We start from the raw sequence: 19,332 nt of genomic DNA, 5'->3' as shown, positions 1-19,332 counted from the left end.
TCCTCCTTTGTGATTGCACCTATGGTACAGCTATCTGTGTCGCTGAGGCACGCAAGCCTCCCCACCAGCGGCAAGGTCTGAGGTTCATGGGGGGAGATCTCAATATTATGATGCTGCAACTGGTTCACCTACTGACACTAAGAAGAAAACAATTATAAATTTATTGACATGATGGACCAAATGGTGAGGAAATACTCAACTAAGAGGGCTACAAGAAGATGGCCACTGTGTTTTCTATACTGTTGTGGACACAGCAATGGTAAATAGTTGTTGAACTTCCTGGACTGGAATAAGAAAAAACCTAAGAAGCGATGACTTTTTCTTTGAGAACTGGGACTACAGCTCACGAAACCACACATTGAAAAAAAGGCTGCAAATACTGTAGGACTCCAAAAGCCTGTAGTTTCAAGTGTGGAGGGTATTCTTGTATGGAAAATCAAGCAGAACTTCGGTGCAAAGGAAGCTCATGGTGGTAAAGGTCAATCAATCAATCAATCAATCAATCTTCAGGAACCAAGGAACAAGGTAGATGTCATTTATGCGTTAGTGAAAGCCATTAGGAAGCAGGAAAGTACAAGAAAGTGAACAAAACAACAATAATCTGCAACACTTTTAAGAAATACACATGTGGTGTGGCGCACACACACACACACACACACACACACACACACACACACACACACACACAAAACAAAATTGTTGCATGTTCCAAGTGTGAAGTATGTTCCAAAGAAAGTGGTGAATAATTCTTCTCACAAAACTACATTATGTACCCAAGTTATTTGTATATTGCCTCAAATTTTTGTAATACTTTTTAATTATAGTAATGTGTACTTGAATAAAAGTATGACAACATTTACTACAATTTTTCTCAAGATAATTAGACTTAGCAAACCTAAATGATGAAGTAAGTGAAAGATGTAAAATGAATTTTTTAATTCAGTTTTAAAAGAAATATTCAGGTTCTGGATCCTGATTATGCATCAATAGATCTTTCAAAAGCATGTTATTAATGTAATTGAAGAACAATTAATGAATTTTATTTATTTTTAATTTTTTATAGTGGGTACAAAGTACCCTCCCCTTGGTAATGCACATTAATGAAAATGGCTTAGTACCGTGAGGGTTAATGCAGTTTGTCGATCGATGAAACTGCATGTGCTGTCCGAACCAGATATTAAAGAGAAGTGGTGCAGATCAAAGGTCTCCGTAGCTAAGCTTGATTAGAGTTTTATTAAGGACTCAATATTTGATTTGCAATTTATTTTCAAGCAATTTCATTCGATTTGGCATCCAATATGTCTGATTTGCTTTTAGAACATATGAGAAAGTAGAGTATGATTTGGTACTTCCAGAACAGCGAATGTGCAATTACCACCTCCACCTCCAAGGGGAGGGAGGTATGATTGTGCAACTCATATCCTAGCATCTGCAAATGTGGTAACAATAAATCACACACAGATAGAGTTCTTAAATAATCATAGATGATTTTTAAAACTGGGAAACATTAGTCAGTTGGTTGGCTGATTTGGTGTGTGTGTGTGTGGGGGGGGGGGGGGGGGGGGGGGAGAGACAAACAGCAAGGTCATCAGTCCCGTCTGATTAGGGAAGGAGGGAGGCGAAGTTAGCCATACCCTTTCAAAGGAACCATCACGGTACTTGCCTGAAGCGATGTAAGGAAATCATAGGAAACCTAAATCAGGATGACTGAACACAGGTTTGAATCACTGTCCTCCCAAATGCGAGTCCAGTGTGCTAACCACTGCACCATCTTGCTCAGTAGGAATCATTCGGTTGCCCCTAGTTCATAAACAATACAATGCACATTTCTTGTTTTAGAATAAAGGGGATAATATGTTGTGTACAATAAAGGCAGTCCTTGATTAAAAACTGCATCATAATTACTTTATTTTTATTGTGTTGATGGTAGACATGTAGTACTACTAAGGCAGAGTAACTCTGAGAACCTATGGATGTTGTATCCCTTTTTGTGCCCATAGTGGATTAAAGTAGTAAAAAATGTTACTAAAGATTGCCGTTTCAGTTTCATATGAAGCTGAACATCATGTTTTTGGGAATACACAACACAATTTTGACATAATCTGAGTTGATTAAGTGCATTACTAAATAAAAAAATAAAGGGCACTATTTAAAACGAAGTAGTACTACTACTCTGTTCACATCTTTGTAATGACCAGAATTACAAGAAAGATAATTATACTAGTTCATGTCCCCTGGTAGCTAAAGTAACATTTCCTAGGGACTTTCTTTTAATTTTGATTCTGCACAAAAAATCATTTAGAGTGGTCAGGGTAAATGGGACACACTAAGTGGTGTGACTCAACTACAACGTAGTGCAGGAGGTTAGTGATTATTTTCTGTATTTAATATTATTCTGTACATAAGGTAATTTAAACACATCTATCTTTATACTTAACAGAGACTGTAGTGCAAGTCATGCATAGGTCTTTCAGAGCATACAAAGATAAATGTTTCTGCTTTTGTATTGCACGACCATTAAAAACAAAATATCCACACAGTGTTAATTGTCCGCAAATAATTGAATAAAAAATTGAAATTAAACATTTCTAACTGGTTTATGAGAACACCAAAACCAATGACTGCAGGCATCGAATAAATATAGCCAAATAATTGGACACATTATCGAAAATGAAACACAATAATACAGTTACTTGGGTAAACAGGTTGTGTGCTGGATAACTACACTCCTGGAAATGGAAAAAAGAACACATTGACACCGGTGTGTCAGACCCACCATACTTGCTCCGGACACTGCGAGAGGGCTGTACAAGCAATGATCACACGCACGGCACAGCGGACACACCAGGAACCGCGGTGTTGGCCGTCGAATGGCGCTAGCTGCGCAGCATTTGTGCACCGCCGTCGTCAGTGTCAGCCAGTTTGCCGTGGCATACGGAGCTCCATTGCAGTCTTTAAAACTGGAAGCATGCCGCGACAGCGTGGACGTGAACCGTATGTGCAGTTGACGGACTTTGAGCGAGGGCGTATAGTGGGCATGCGGGAGGCCGGGTGGACGTACCGCCGAATTGCTCAACACGTGGGGCGTGAGGTCTCCACAGTACATTGATGTTGTCGCCAGTGGTCGGCGGAAGGTGCACGTGCCCGTCGACCTGGGACCGGATCGCAGCGACGCACGGATGCACGCCAAGACCGTAGGATCCTATGCAGTGCCGTAGGGGACCGCACTGCCACTTCCCAGCAAATTAGGGACACTGTTGCTCCTGGGGTATCGGCGAGGACCATTCGCAACCATCTCCATGAAGCTGGGCTACGGTCCCGCACACCGTTAGGCCGTCTTCAGCTCACGCCCCAACATCGTGCAGCCCGCCTCCAGTGGTGTCGCGATAGGCGTGAATGGAGGGATGAATGGAGACGTGTCGTCTTCAGCGATGAGAGTCGCTTCTGCCTTGGAGCCAATGATGGTCGTATGCGTGTTTGGCGCCGTGCAGGTGAGCGCCACAATCAGGACTGCATACGACCGAGGCACACAGGGCCAACACCCGGCATCATGGTATGGGGAGCGATCTCCTACACTGGCCGTACACCTCTGGTGATCGTCGAGGGGACACTGAATAGTGCACGGTACATCCAAACCGTGATCGAACCCATCGTTCTACCATTCCTAGACCGGCAAGGGAACTTGCTGTTCCAACAGGACAATGCACGTCCGCATGTATCCCGTGCCACCCAACGTGCTCTAGAAGGTGTAAGTCAACTACCCTGGCCAGCAAGATCTCCGGATCTGTCCCCCATTGAGCATGTTTGGGACTGTATGAAGCATCGTCTCACGCGGTCTGCACGTCCAGCACGAGCGCTGGTGCAACTGAGGCGCCAGGTGGAAATGGCATGGCAAGCCGTTCCACAGGACTACATCCAGCATCTCTACGATCGTCTCCATGGGAGAATAGCAGCCTGCATTGCTGCGAAAGGTGGATATACACTGTACTAGTGCCAACATTGTGCATGCTCTGTTGCCTGTGTCTATGTGCCTGTGGTTCTGTCAGTGCGATCATGTGATGTATCTGACCCCAGGAATGTGTCAATAAAGTTTCCCCTTCCTGGGACAATGAATTCACGGTCTTCTTATTTCAATTTCCAGGAGTGAAGTTATAACACTAGAAATACAAGAACAGGTTCACAAGCAGAAGGACGAGCACACTTCCAGTGCTAAATCAAGACACACAGCAAGTAATAAAACATATTGAGCAAGAAAGTGTCAGAGCCAGAGTTATGTGTAGCTTTTAACTATTTTACAATGACAAAATATGCTTGTAAGTGTGTATACATTCAAGGCCACTGAAGATGTTTCAAATCATCTAACACAGAACACTTATGGCAAAACATGCTTTCCATCTATTCAGTTATCTTCTCTTTACCCTTTTCCACAGCCAAGCTGTATTTTAGAAATGAAAACATGAACTTCCTGGGTTGTTAACAAATTTATTAACTACTGCAATTTCAATAACATTCTCATTTCAACCCTGTTTCCACACTTCATTTAAGATGTCTAAGAAATGTGTTTGACACAAGAGGAACATCCTTAATGATAATGATTGTTGTCGACACAAGTTACATATAGATATAACCTCAAAATCATTAACATATATTACTTGACACTGGCAATTTAGAAGTTACTAATGTAGTCTTCTAGGTCTTCACACTACTTTCATTTTTACATTGCCTACTTATATCCTTCTTCCTGTACCTTGTGCACATCATCATTAATTAAAAAAATATTTTTTTCAGTTCTGAAACGCTCTTGCATTATTGCTTCTGTCATGTCTAAGTTTTTCTTTCTTGCTTTCATTACTTCCTCATTCAATTCACCAAATGCTAACAGTCTATGAGAATTTCAAATTCAGGTACTGACCTTTATTTATTTAATTTAGAGAGTGAGAGCAACAGAGTGAAAGTGTGTGTCACTGTGCATATGCCACTGGGTCTACTTACTCAAATTACCCGTTAACAATGATGTATCTTGCTTTGTATAGTTGTATAATTTTGTCTTTTACAATGTGCAATCAAGATCTACATTCTAATTTTGTTCTTTGTGGTTCATGCACATATAAAAGCATTGCTGAGCTTAAAGTGTATGGACACTCTTAGCATATCCGAGCAGGCAGCAGAAGCTTATGAACTCTTGCAGCTGTCACTCGAGGGAGAAGTGTTTCCATATATAACTTGTTGGCATTCAGTGTACTAAAACAGCATATAACCATCTATTACCTACACAAACCAGTTGTAAAGCATTAAAATTGAGGCTTCCATGGCCATTTGCTGATGTATTTCCTAAACAATCATCTTCTCTATACGAAGCCAACTGGAAATGCATTACATTCGGTTCATCACCAGTTGAGTGAGGTGTATAGAGATCATGGTGTCACTGAAATGAAAAAAGTCTGATGTGTGTGTTCAAAGATGATAAAGTATCCTGTGCAAACCCATCAACACAGGCTTCAGTGGTTCTCCCAGACAAACTTTGTGTGTCAGAGCACATGGTAACAGGTGTAACACACATCAGCCTAAACAGTTATTTCTCTTTTATATGTGCACAGTATCCTGCAGTAAGATCTGAAGTTTGGAATATTTTTTTGTGGTACATGCCATAAATGCTACTTGTGGTTAAAAGGTTGTGCCATTGACATTTTCTCTGGAGATTTTTTAATTTTTTATTTCTCATATCAAAGACATTGAATTAATTACAGTAATTACAAATATACAACAAAGTCATAACAAAAACTAAAGCTAATCAATTTAAAAAACCAAGTACAACACAAAAAACTGAGACAATATAATTATACATGAGAACTTTCCTACTTCAACAGATGATGATCTTGTGAATATTGAAGCACACTTGGTGCAAGATGATGGACACTGACTACAATTCATGATGGGGTTATTCCAACCGCCTTCCAGTGGGGCAGTGTACAACTGTGATTGCACATGGAAGATCAGGTATTGTGCCCAATTGTGCTTACGACAAATGGCCAATGGAATATTTATCACATTCTATATAATGAGACTTATCTACCATAACAGTTCCCTATTAAAACTCATAATTAACACGCCAAAGAAATCTGACAGATCTAAATTATTCAATTTAAATTGCTATTCATCTTGGTTTTTTAATCTTTCCTTCACTTGAACATTATCATTAAAAATTGTTATGCTGTTGACATGAACTGCATCAATTACTATGCCACTTTCATTATTATTGTGATCCACACATGGATCCACCGTACATATTTTAAAGCTGAAGCTTAACAGCACTTTATCTAGCTTAATATTATCATTGCAACTAAATTGTTTTAAACCACAATTTTCCTTCAAAAGCTCCATGATACTTTTAACAGTTTTATTGATACAATCAAGTTTTGGGATTTAAATTAAAATGTGTTCTTTCATGTCGCTTTGAAGAAATGCTGTAATATGTACATAGTGCTTATCTAAATCATATCCAGCAGCTAAACCAAATATATCTATGTGAACAGTATTGGCTTACTGGAGACATACATTTTTTCATAGTGCGTACCTTTTGTTTGTGTGCACTCACTGACTACTATATGTTCCTTGCAGCTGGTAATGTGCTGTAGATTCTCTTAAGTTTTAAAAATCCACTTGGAGCCTATTACTTCTTTTATTGTGTAAGAACTATTTCCGATGTTCAATTTTATAATCTGGGCTGCATTTGTACTTTAAATGCCTGCAGTCACTTGTACAAAATTCACTTAAAAAAAAAAACTGCTGCTTTGCATACAAATCTTGTGTGCCTGAAGTAATAAGACATACAACAAGACATCCTTGGTGGTTTTGGAATTCTTTATAAGCTTCTAAGTGTTCAAATTTGCTGCAAAGATAAAGTATTTTTGTCTGTCTTGGGTGAACTTCATAAATACAATTATTAACCTTTCCAGTTCCACAAAGTTTTTAAAAGTTCTTACTGTACAATTATTCTTTCGAATTACATTATTTATTAAACAGCACATCTTTTGTATTTATTAACTTTGTGTTGGGTGGTTTGAAATAGCCGATATGGCCTGGTCTCTTCAAAATATTGGTAAGCATTGATTCTTTTTTTTTTTTTTTTTTTTTTTTTTTTTTTTTTACATCTGCTGCTTTTGGTGAACAGACATAGGTCTCACTATGAAACACTTTGGTGCCAATGGCAGATTTCTTTCTGGTAAATGATTGGTCCAGTGTCATGTCCTTTTAGACTTTTATTTATTTATGAAATACAGCTTTACCCACGGTACATTTTCCACAATCCTGCACCAAACAATAAGCAATTTTTTTTTTTTTTTTTTTTTTGCAATATACCTTTCTGCCACTCCATTTTATTTTTGTGCAAACATACCATTTTTTGATGTATTATTTCTTCATTCTTTAAGTTACTTTTTATCACACACTGTGTACAAAAACTACTTTTTCAGACTGTCACCCACCACTCTCAGAAAATGTTTAGTGTCTGCAACTGATCCTGCCTCCTTCAGTCCACACAAATAAGAACACAAACATTCATATTGAAAAGATAATCTTGTCTCTACTGTCCAAGAACAAAACTCATGAAAAATCAATAGTTTCCACATATTTAATGCCACAGGCATGTTTTTTTCTGAGATTTTTTTAGCAAATGTGACCATATTTATTAGAGCTATAACACTTCAGTCCCCTCGGTACAATTCATATTTCTGTATCTTCTTGCTCTTCTTCCAATTCCTGTGAAAACTTCACCTCTTGTTATTTTTCTACTGTAGTTCATAATGCCATAATCATTGGTCTGTAGTCATCAAATTGCCCTGCCAGTAAAATGCATCGTGCCCACTCATCTTTCACTTTAAAGTGTGTTTCATTTATTCCATGCAGAAAGTATTTTGGAGACATTTTCTTCTATTGAAGTGCAACTCTCCAGTCAAGTTGTGAGGAGAGCTTTCAGCAAACCAAATTATCTACAATGTTGTATAAGTGTATATATATGTTTTAACTTGTCTCGGGCTTCTTAGGCGGTGTGGTGGTGTGTTCGTGCTTGTAAGTTGCTAGATAAACTCTCAATAGTAGTTTGGCTCTTGCAGTTTACACTTTCAAATTCCCACAACTTTGTGTTTATTTGATTCTTAGCACACTCCCGTGTATTGCAGCTCTTCCATTGTTTCATTTTTGATATAAGCAGTAATGAATTAAAGGTAAAAGAAGCCGTAAATCATGCATTCTGGTGGTGTATCTTGTTAACAGAGATCCAAGCATTTTTCTTTCTTGCAGTAGATCACTGAACTTATGGTATCTTTATTACTGTTTAAATTCACGTAGACTGCTGTGTTAAATAAAATGATCAAGGTCTGAAGCAAGTGGTATATAACAATTGTTAACAAATATACATTCACAAAAATAGATTTAAAGAAGTGGAGTCACAGACTCACAATCCCATCTTCAGATATTACGCTTTCATCATTACATTTCAAAGCATATCTTTTAAATTAACTTATTCAAACACTTTACTGACTTCAAAGTTTCAGACATATCTAATTCCTTTACTATTTTTCCCTACTTATATAGTTGCACTTGTGGCAGTACATCTATGAGTTCGTTTCTCGCCCATGTTGTGCGTTTGTCAGAGACGCTGTTCCTCTAGTCTATCTCCGGAAGACAAAAGCATAAGTACCCATATTCTAAACGAAGTCTGGAACATACTGCTGCCTCCATCTGCTTCAGATTGTTTGTTTTGAATCTGTGAGAAAAACTGTTTTGTGAGGTTTCTGTGGCTTGAATTTATATCTCAAATGTTTGCAAAAATGTTTTAGTTTTCAGTTCTGAAGATATATCTCCTCATAAAACCATTCTTCATGGGGCAGCAACATGACCATTGTGCTTGGTACATACAAGCAACTAGCTAACATTAGTCATCTTTCATTCAGGAAGGAAGGAAAAACTGATTATTCATGTCTTCTCCACTTCCTTTACTTCGTTCCTTCTCTCATTTTAGCTCACAGCAATTAAAATTAGCTATAACTAGCAAAATTTTGTGGATTAGTAATTATTTGGTAAGTTAAAAGACAGAATATGCTGTACACATTTAGTAATGTTACTCATGTTCTACAGCTAAGATTGCAACAACTCCTCTTCTAATCCATCTCTGATGACTGTGTCAACGGGAGTTTTCATTCTGGTGTTATCCATAAAATTCACAATCACTGTCAATAACATGGAACTTGCCTGAATGTTTCCCACTGAACCATTCAGTTATAAAATGCACATCAGGTTATGAGCCCATTGAAGAGTCGTACCTCTATGATTGTGTAACACACAAAAAAAATGTCAGACAGTTGTCCTGGCAGATGACATGCAGTGGTTCTATCTCATCTGTCATTCTATTCAGATCAGGCTCCGAGAAGAGCTCATATCTTAACATCTTTGATATCGAAAAGTGATGATGTGAATAGTGACAATTCTCTTTTCACTGTTATTGCCATGGACACACCAAGGGCATATTTTACAATTCTCAATCAACTTAGCAGCTGGCACAATGGTAGCTTACAGCTCACTGGCAGTGAACAAATTTCCAACTACCAACAGAGATGAGAAATCACTGGTGGCCATCATTTCAACCAGATGCAGTATTATCATAATTTGAGTTCCAGTGGGTACAACAGTGAAGTTCCTTCCAACAGTGCATGCTAAATGACTGGGGAATGTTGAAAATATACTTATCCAAAAAGAATTTCCTTACTCACCAAGAATTCCTAACTCAGGAGGTTATGTCTACATGGAGAGTTTGTTGAAAAGTGGTGGACTGACACCTTTCTGAGGTAATCTGTTCGACAGAGAAAAGTAATCTTTAAAAATAATACTCTTAAAGAACACATTAGTACTGCTATTAATATATATTTGCAGGAAAATGTTAAGATGTCGTGAAGAACCTCCTGCTTCCATCTGCACCATTTATCACCATACTGCATAACATTGGTTTTTTGTTTCTGATACTTTTAAAGATTTGTTCAAAATGTTCAAATTGCAAACTAACAGTTAGTTGGCACTCGCCAGGATGACATCTCAGTAACTCCCTTTCCTATTCAGTAATGGCCTTTTCAATACTGAGCTACAACAGTATTCATGACCTGTGTGCAAGTGCAACCACAAGGAGTAGTGCACTGCATGATGATTTAAAAAAATCAGTGAGACCACTGCACAATCTTACAAGCAGCTAAATGCTACTTAATGTGTCCCTCCAGTTCCTGAATATTCTTCATGCAGCACCTAACTCCAATCATTGCAATATTAGTTATTATATATATATCACTGATATCTTCTATTCTTTTGATAAGTGGAGGTTCTCCTATAAACTAACCAACGGAAGTGTTAGACAACTTACAAAAGAATTCAGTATCACCACCAGCTCAGGTAACCACATTCTAAAATTCTCATAGGCAGATTAACATTATCTTTCATGAAATATCAGAGTTTATGCCAACTCTTGGGATAACCATAAGTGTAGCAGCCCTTATCACAATAGGTAATCCAAACATTAAGACTGCAAATGATGATGTGTGGGGAAAATATTATGCAAATAATTTCCTGCAACTGTAGCACTGAGTATTAATACATTTCTGACAGAAGGAAAAAAATCAGGTGACCAAAGCACTACCCGTATTTGATGCTGAAAAGATTCCTCCGTAAAAATTGAGAAACAATTCTAAGGAAGAATCAATTTTTGCAGCAAAATAACACATCTGCACATTCTTTCATCAAATATGTAGTGCTGAAACAAAGAAAATGGGACAGCAGCCAATTTTACTCTCAGTAATGGACTTTCTTGATTTCATTCCCACTTCTCAAACAAATTAACACCAAAAGAGAAACAGTTATCACCAATGGACACATTATACAAAATTCAATGCAGCCACTATTGGTAAATACTGTACACACTTTTAAAACTGCACACAGAAGTGGAAAGAGTGCTGCAAAATATTTACCTATCAAATAGAAATAGTCAACATGAGACCTAATCGAAGAAGTATTAAGTAATATTAAACAAATTTTATGAAAGTAGGCCATAAATATTTTCAACATGACTTTATCATTCAAACTGCCTGACTGTCAATGTAATAGCCATAAATGATTTGAAGAATTCGGTAACATTTGACAGCAGTTACATCTTCAACCAATTTCTAAAATTTTGCTCAGAGTTTTGGGAATACAAAGCTGAGCAATCATACAGGTTTCATCACAATTAGGCTTTAATTTACAGATACAATTTTGAGAAAATGTTATTTGTCTACAAAACATACTGCCAACAAAACATTTTTTTTTTCAACTTTAAAGGCTAGTGCATGGGATATGTATCAGATTGGACTAAAATGGACATGATGATAAAATTCAAGAACAGATTGAACAGGGGCATGCTAGTGGCCACTCTTCTCACGCTCCATCTGTGAATGGACCACAAAAGAACCCTAATATACATTCCACAATAAAGATGAGGTTAATTTGATAATAGAAACTTCAATAATGTGTACACAGTCAAGATGTACTGAACCAGATATAGCTGCTGTGTTGGAGAAGAGATACTTCTGTTTCCACAGCAAATAGAACAATTAACGTAAAATCTCCAAGACTGGCTAAGTTTCACGGAAGCTCGAAATTTAGTGCGGACTTCAATGTGAGATGCTTTTAATAGTTTCCACAATGAAATTGTCTCAAAATATGGTAGAAAACCCAAAGAGATTCTGGTCGTATGTAAAGTACACCAGTGGCAAAAGACAGTCAATACCATCACTCCGCGATAGCGATGGAAATGTTACTGATGATGGTGCCTCTAATGTGGAGTTACTAAATAGTTTTCCCTAATTCCTTCACGAAAGAAGACAAAGTAAATATTCCAGAATTCGAAATCAGAACAGCTGTTAGCATGAGTGACATAAAAGTAGATATCTTAGGTGTTGTGAAACAACTAACATCACTTAAGAAAGGCAAGTCTTCCAGTCCAGATGGTATAATAATCAGGTTTCTCTCAGAGTACGCAGACACAATAGCGCCTTTCTTATCAATCCCATACAACTGCTCAATTGATGAAAGGTCTGTTCCTAAAGACTGGAAAGTAACACAGGCCACACCAATATTCAAGAAATTAAATAGGAGTATCCCATTGAATTACAGACCCATATCACTGACCTCAATTTGCAGTAGGATTTTGGAGCATACACTGTACTCTAACATTATGAGTCACCTTGAAGAATATGACTTACTGATACATAGCCAATACGGATTCAGAAAATATCGTTCTTGTGCAACACAGCTACCTCTTTATTCCCATGAAGTACTGAGTGCTGTCGACATTGGATATCAAATAGATTCCATATTCCTACATTTCCAGAGAGCTTCTGATACCGTTCCTCACAAGTGACTATTAATCAAATTGCGTGCATATGGAGTACTGTCTCAGTTGTGTGACTGGATTCATGATTTCCTCTCAGAGAGGTCACAGTTCGTAGTGGTAGACGGTAAATCATTGAATAGAACAGAAGTGATATCTGGCGTTCCGCAAGGTAGTGTCATAGGCCCTCCTGTTCCTGATTTACACAAATGATCTAGGTGATAATCTGAGCAGCCCCCTTACATTGTTTGCAGACGACACTGTAATTTACAGTCTAGTAAAATCATCAGACAATCAATTCAAATTACAAAATGATCTAGAGAGAATTTCTGTATGGTGCAAAATGTGGCAATTGGCACTAAACAAAGAAAAGTGTGAGGTCATCTACATAGGTACTAAAAGAAATACGATAAAATTGCACAAATCTAAGAGCTGTCAATTCGACTACCTAGGAATTACAATTACGAGCAAATTATACTGGAAAGACCACATACATAATATTGTGGGGAAGGTGAAAAAGCCTGCGCTTTGTTGGCAGAACACTTAGAAGATGCGACAAACCCACTAAAGAGACAGCCTACATTACAGTTGTCCATCCTCTGCTGTAATATTGTTGTGCGGTGTGGGATCCTTACCAGGTAGGATCGACGGAGGACATCGAAAAAGTGCAGAGAAGGGCAGCCTGTTGTGTGTTATCGCGCAATAGTGGTAAGTGTGTCACTGATATGATACGCGAGTTGAGGTGGCAGTCATTGAAACAAAGGCGGTTTTCTTTGCAGCAAGATTTATTTACAAAATTTCAATCATCATAATAAAATAAGAGAAATCAGAGCTTTAACAGAAAGATTTACGTGTTCCGTTTTCCTATGCGCCATTTGAGAGTGGAATGACAGAAGTAGTATGAAAAGGGTTCGATGAACTCTCTGCCAGGCACGTAAGTGTGAATTGCGGAGTACCCATGTAGATTAGAGGTCATCAATCCCTTATTAATCCTATGCGTGTCAAACCAAGAATAACCCTCAGAAGGAGGATACAAAAGGCAAATCCTGGGAAGCCCAACTACACAAGATACAATAAGAATGAGTTAAAATCAACGAGAAGTAGGAGGGGAATGAAGGGGTACCGTGGGCGTACCACTCTGCCCAGAATGCAGGTGGTGGTCCCCGAAGCACAGTATGCAATTGGAGATATACACTCTGCATCCCACCAGCACAGAAGATCAGTAATGAAAATATACCCTAACAGATCAAGAGCCACAATAGGACTGGCTACTTGATGACAAACGTCAAAACTGGGCATGGCTATAAAAGCCGGGGTTTAGAACTGAAAATTAAATTATTTTATTTACTGTTACAAGCCATTTTGCTGACAGTTGAGCACAGTATGGGCAAGATGTAATTCCAGCATTTAATCGTGGCCCATTGTGAGTGCCTGATGCAACTAGAGGCTTTTCATTTGCCACCGTCGTAAAATTACACCACAAGCCTGCGATTCAAGTAATACCACCACCACAAGAGTTAACTGTTATAGCCAATATGTTGACAACAGGGCTCACCAAAGCCACAATTTATGAGAGCATCATTTAATAATTTGAAGTTTGAAACTAACTGCAAATTTTGGGCAGCAATACCATCTTGAACCACCTCACTAAGAGGCCACAGCAGCCACACTTCTAGTGAACAAATCATGCCGTGTGTGTGTAGTCTACATTAGGTTGGAAGATGATAAATTAGTTGTGAGCTGCAAAGTCAACAAATGTGCATTATGATAATCTTTATTTAGTTACAATTACAGTTCTGGCAAAAATCTCAATCCTACTGTGGCCCTGATTTTGAAGTTTTTAATATATTATATATCTGTAGAAACACCAAACACAAATGCTGGATAAATGACGGTCACTGTAATGAAATCTTGCATATCAGAGGAAATATTCCAGCTGATTGGCTAAAGAAAGAATTTAAAAAATTACAGGAAAAGAGCAATGTAAGTCACTTAGAAATAAAATAAATAGGAAGTGAGGAAAGCAAAAGCAAAATCACTGCAGGAGTAATGAGAAGAAAAAACAAAATGGTTACTGGAAGTGTTGAGTTAGCATATCGAAAAGTCAAAATAACCTTTGGTGTAATTAAAAGCATAGCTGTCAACACTAAGTGTGCAAGAGGAAGAGCATCGTTAACTGCAGAGGAGACAGCTGATGGGTGGAAACAGTACACTGAAGGCCTCTATGTGGGAGAGGTACTGTGTGATGATGTAACAGAAGATCCAACATGGAAAACATAAGAGATTCAGTATTTAAGTCAGAGTTTACAAGAACTTTGGAAGATTTGGTATCAGATAAGTTGAATGTAGATAACACTCCTTCAGAATGTGTAAAATCATTGAGAAAAGTGGAAACTGAATGACTATTCAAGTTCATTTGGAAACTTAACAGACTTTCAGAAAAGATTACCCATACAATACCGAAGAGAGAAGGGCAGATAAGTGTGAGAACTCTCTCTCAATCAGCTTAAAAGCACATGCACCCCGAATAACAAACAGAAGCATGGGAAAGTATACTGAGAATGACTTAGACGACTACTAGTTTGGTTGTTTTGCTTTAGCAAAAATAATATAATGGCGATTTTGACATTCCATTTACAAGCTTGAGGAAAAGTGACTTAAGACACAATCACTGAATTTGTTAACCTGGCAGTTAAAATGGTGTGTGATGTACAAAATTCTCAGGGAATTAGATTTAAGTTAGAGGGGAAGATAAGAAGGAAAAATTAGAATGGAAGGCCACAGAGACAGTGCTCTGATTAAAAAGGGAATAGGACACACATGCTGAATTTGACCCCTACCATTCAATCTATGCATCCAAGAAGCAATGATAGAAATTTTTTTTAAAAAAAAGGTAAAGTACATTCTTAAGGCATGAGTGGCTGGGAGCCCCCAAGAGGGATCTTCAGCTGCCATATTGCAATTTATTTCAATTGGACACCACTTTGGTAACATGTGTGCCCTTGAACTACACCAGTAATACTACCAGGAAAAGAGAATATCTTCACAATGTTGAGAGGTGAAGGCTAAAGTACAGGCAGACTGAAAAATTTGTGTCAGACAGACATTCAATCCCATAACCATACTTTTTCCAGGCTCCCACTTTATCATCAGACCAACATGCCCAACCAAAGAAAGGTTCAGCGGCGAGATTAAAATTTAGGATGGAAGTAAATAACAACAACACTTGCTGACAACATTGCATCCTCAGCAAAAGTGTGGAAGAACTGCAAGACATGCTCCGCACTAGGAATTGAGGGTAATCAAAAGGAGCATTGAAGTAATGAGGCATAGCAGGAATTAGGTTGGCAATAAACTTAATATCAAAATTGGGGACCACAAAGTAGTAGTGGTGGTAGTAGTAGTAGCGAAGCGATTCTGCAACCTTGGAAGCAAAAGTAACACATGATGGTCAATACTAGGAGGGCAAAGAACAGCCTAACAGAGGCAAAGAGGGCATTTCTTTGCAACACAGGTCTACTAATATCAGACATCTGTCTTAATCTGAGGGAGAAATTTCAGAGAGTGCACATCTGGAGCAGAGAATTTTGTGGAAATGAATAATGGATTGTAGGAAAACCAGAAAAAGAAGAGAATCAAAGTATTTGAGACATGGTGCTACAGAAGGATACTCAAAATTAGATGGCCCGATAATGTATGAAGTGAGTTTCTTAACAGACCTTGCAAGGAAAGAAATACATGGAAAACACAAGAAGAAGGAACTGGATAATAGGACGTGTGTTAAGACATCAAGGATAACTTCTGCAGTACTTGCGGTACCTGTACAGGATAAAAACTGTAGCTGTAGAGGATGGACAAAAACCACTGTAGACATTAGGTGGGAGTCCAACTCTGAGATGAACTGGTTGGGACAGGAGAGGAATTCATGGCAGATTACAGCGAATTAATCAGAAGATTGATGACCAAAAAAAAGAATGGTGTTTCAAGGCAGTAATAACAATTTCGCCATCAAAACTCCCTATTCCCGTGGAGGTCACACTCATTTGCTAATACTTCTGAATCATCCAGAAGCGTCCGACCCCACTCGTCGGCTTTGACACGCGACATAAGGGCGTTGTGTGCGACATCATGACGGCGCGAAGTTTGGTTTGTGAGTCTGACGTGTTTGTAGATGCCGTCATGTTGTGGTTTGTTGTACTCTTTGGTGGTATGTTCAGGGTTTTCGTTTGTGTGATGTAATGGGCTCAGTCTGCTTTTGCTCATTATCATGAATTGTTAGTGTCGGCTGTGTCTGTAGTGGAATTCGTTTCAGTGAGTTAAAGATTTTGTGTTGTTGTGTTGTTCGCTGTACGTCGCCTGGTAATTTTAGTAAAATTAATCGGTTGTTGTTTTTGTTCAGGAATGGATATGACAGATAAAATTAACACTGTGCAGGTCAAGGGAAGTGTTCGTGGCTGTGTATGTTGGTATTGGTATCGGGAGATGTTTTTGAGCTATATAGCCCAAGGGAAGTGTTTGATCCTAGTTTATGCAATTGGAAGCTGCTGTTAAGCTATATAGGTCAATGGAAGTGTCAGATTCTAGAGGATATTATGTTTAGTGGTATTTGGGGAGTTTTGTGAAAGTCGTTTTTTTTGTCATTTTGTGCAGTTTTGTATGGGGGTTGGTGTCTAAATTTGTTTATATTTAGATAGCCCCCACCCAAAACCATGTGCTTGTCCGGTTAGTGTTATTAGGCTTTTTATGGAAAGTTGTGTTTTTCGATGTATTTTCGTCCTCATAATGTGTACGTAAAGACTTCATACATGCCATATTGGAATCGTGGTTTGTGGCCGTTTCCGCCATATTTGTGACGTCATAGGTCAAAGCAGACGGGTGGGATCGGACGCTTCCGTATTTCCCATTAGTTATCCATTTGTCATTTTCTAAGTCTCTTATTCTGGCATGTTAATGATGTCATCAGCTTGTGAGCTTGGTATCACATTGTTTGCTAATCCTGCAATCACAACCCCAGAAGTGTGTGTTTGCTCGTTTCACATTGAAGGCCACAAATTAGTTTGGGCACAGGAATAAGGTGACTAGATGTTCGAACCTGAAAAAGAAAAACCCACACAGTTTGACAGGTTGTATAATATGTCTATGTGTCTATGCAAACAAATAATAAGAATATGAGTTCCTTCAAAGAAGGGAACTGTCAAAAAAGTTCACGGAGGAGGAGGTTAGTGTGTAACATCCCATCGACAACAAGGTCATTAAGAGATGGAGCACAAGTTTGGATTAGGGAAGGATGGCGAAAGAAATCGGCTGTGCCCTTTCAAGGGAACCATCCCAGCATCTACCTTACACCCAGTTCCGTAAAAGGTCATGAACTCTCTCATGATTGGACATATTTAAATGACAAAGCAACACATCACTATCACTACTGGATCACCACAATGGTTTGCTAACACTCTAGGGCCACGAGGGTTCCCTGTGGACCCCTCAAGTCATCTTACCAAACAGAGCACTTTCTGAGTACTATTGCACCAGGTGTACATTTCCTGGAACCAGCTCCAATCTGTGTTCAGAGTTGCAAGTCTTGATCAGGATGGTTCCCAAGTACTTTCAATGTCTGTGGAAGGCATATGCCAAAAAACACTGCTCTGCTACCTGGTACCAGATGGGAGTGTGTAATTCAATTGCTCAACTATGTTAAAAAAACTGGCAATATTATCACTATTAATTTGACACCAGATGTGCAAAAAGTGCTAGGAAATTTTTCCTACTCTACATACCAGGAAGGCAAAACACACTCTTCTGTGCATGTTTACACTGTAGCCAAGAGCTCTAACTTCTAGCAGTTTTCTTGTATGAGATGATCATATGGTTTGAGAGATGTACACAGCAGAACAAGTAAGAGTGGTGGACAAAAAAACTGTAATGTTCAGATTATTCACTGTGTTTCAGAACTTCAGCCTCATGGGAATTTTCTATTCATGCTGACTTACTTCATTAATCAATTTAGAGAATTCTATTGCAGTACAGAAAAAAATGAAGAAAACTAGCGTGTGTTGCAATCAAACAAATGTATGATTGACCCTTTCAGCTTGAGTAATTCGTATGGTCCTGCAAAATAATATTAAACTGAGGATAATTTGTTATTTCAAGGTGTCACAATCACTAAACAAAAAGCAGATACACAATTGTGCTATTTCGTCCCATGTTTGAACAGGAAATGGAACCCGAGTTTGATACTCCAAATCTATTACAAAATAGATATTGAACCACAGCTCCGGGAGAAAGTGAGAGAAGATAAAGTCAACTCAGTGTTTTAATATTCTACCAGAAATCTCATTGTTGGAACTTTTCAGTCACCTCGTGGATTTTTCTCCCCTCCAATCTCTACTGGGGTTGAAATAATGAGGTTACAATACATCTTCCCAGCTGCATCTGCGGTACTAGTTACCTTCAGATCACCATTTAAATTAAGGAGTCAGGTCGTATACAACAAGAAACCTACTGTTAAATAAGATTCTACTTGGCAGAAACTTCTAAAAAATTAAGTAATGGAAAAATATTTTTAGTATGTGGTGTGTAAAGTGAGGAAAGCTATCATTCATTGTAATGTATGTACTGTAAACACATGAAAATATTGTTGTATGTAAATAACTTTTAAGACATAAATCAATCAAGAGGAAAATTATGCAACATTATCAGCAGCAGGCCCATTGCCAATTTGATGTTTTATATTTTATTAATATGTAGTTAAGTTGACTTGCCATATATCACACACTGTGCATAATGTAATCAAATGGGGCCAAATTAAAATCAATTGGTAGACTGATACATGGAAGAAAACACGGCACAGTTGATAATTTGTTGACTCTTCCCAAAGAGTCTCTATGCACAATGGGGCTCAGCTCCAGGTACACACTGCATAAGTACAC

The 19,332-nt window shown here is 38.3% G+C and overlaps 1 protein-coding gene across 4 annotated transcripts in view; it reads right to left on the bottom strand.

Moving 5' to 3' along the window:
• Positions 1-19,332, bottom strand: part of LOC126322200 (sodium/hydrogen exchanger 9B2-like) — a 100,613-nt gene that overhangs the window by 79,954 nt on the left and 1,327 nt on the right. For 2 of the 4 annotated variants that reach the window (XM_049994269.1, XM_049994268.1), the window contains exon 2: positions 9,768-9,847. The exons of the other annotated variants lie outside the window; for them this stretch is intronic. The gene's annotated coding sequence lies outside the window, so the exon portion shown is untranslated. The remainder of the gene's footprint in view (positions 1-9,767; positions 9,848-19,332) is intronic. 4 annotated transcript variants of the gene reach the window in all.

This window comes from Schistocerca gregaria, chromosome 2 (genome assembly GCF_023897955.1).
Source record: "Schistocerca gregaria isolate iqSchGreg1 chromosome 2, iqSchGreg1.2, whole genome shotgun sequence".
NCBI lineage: Eukaryota > Metazoa > Arthropoda > Insecta > Orthoptera > Acrididae > Schistocerca > Schistocerca gregaria.
Note: the sequence above shows the minus strand (reverse complement) of the source record. Positions and strands in the feature narration are given on the sequence as shown.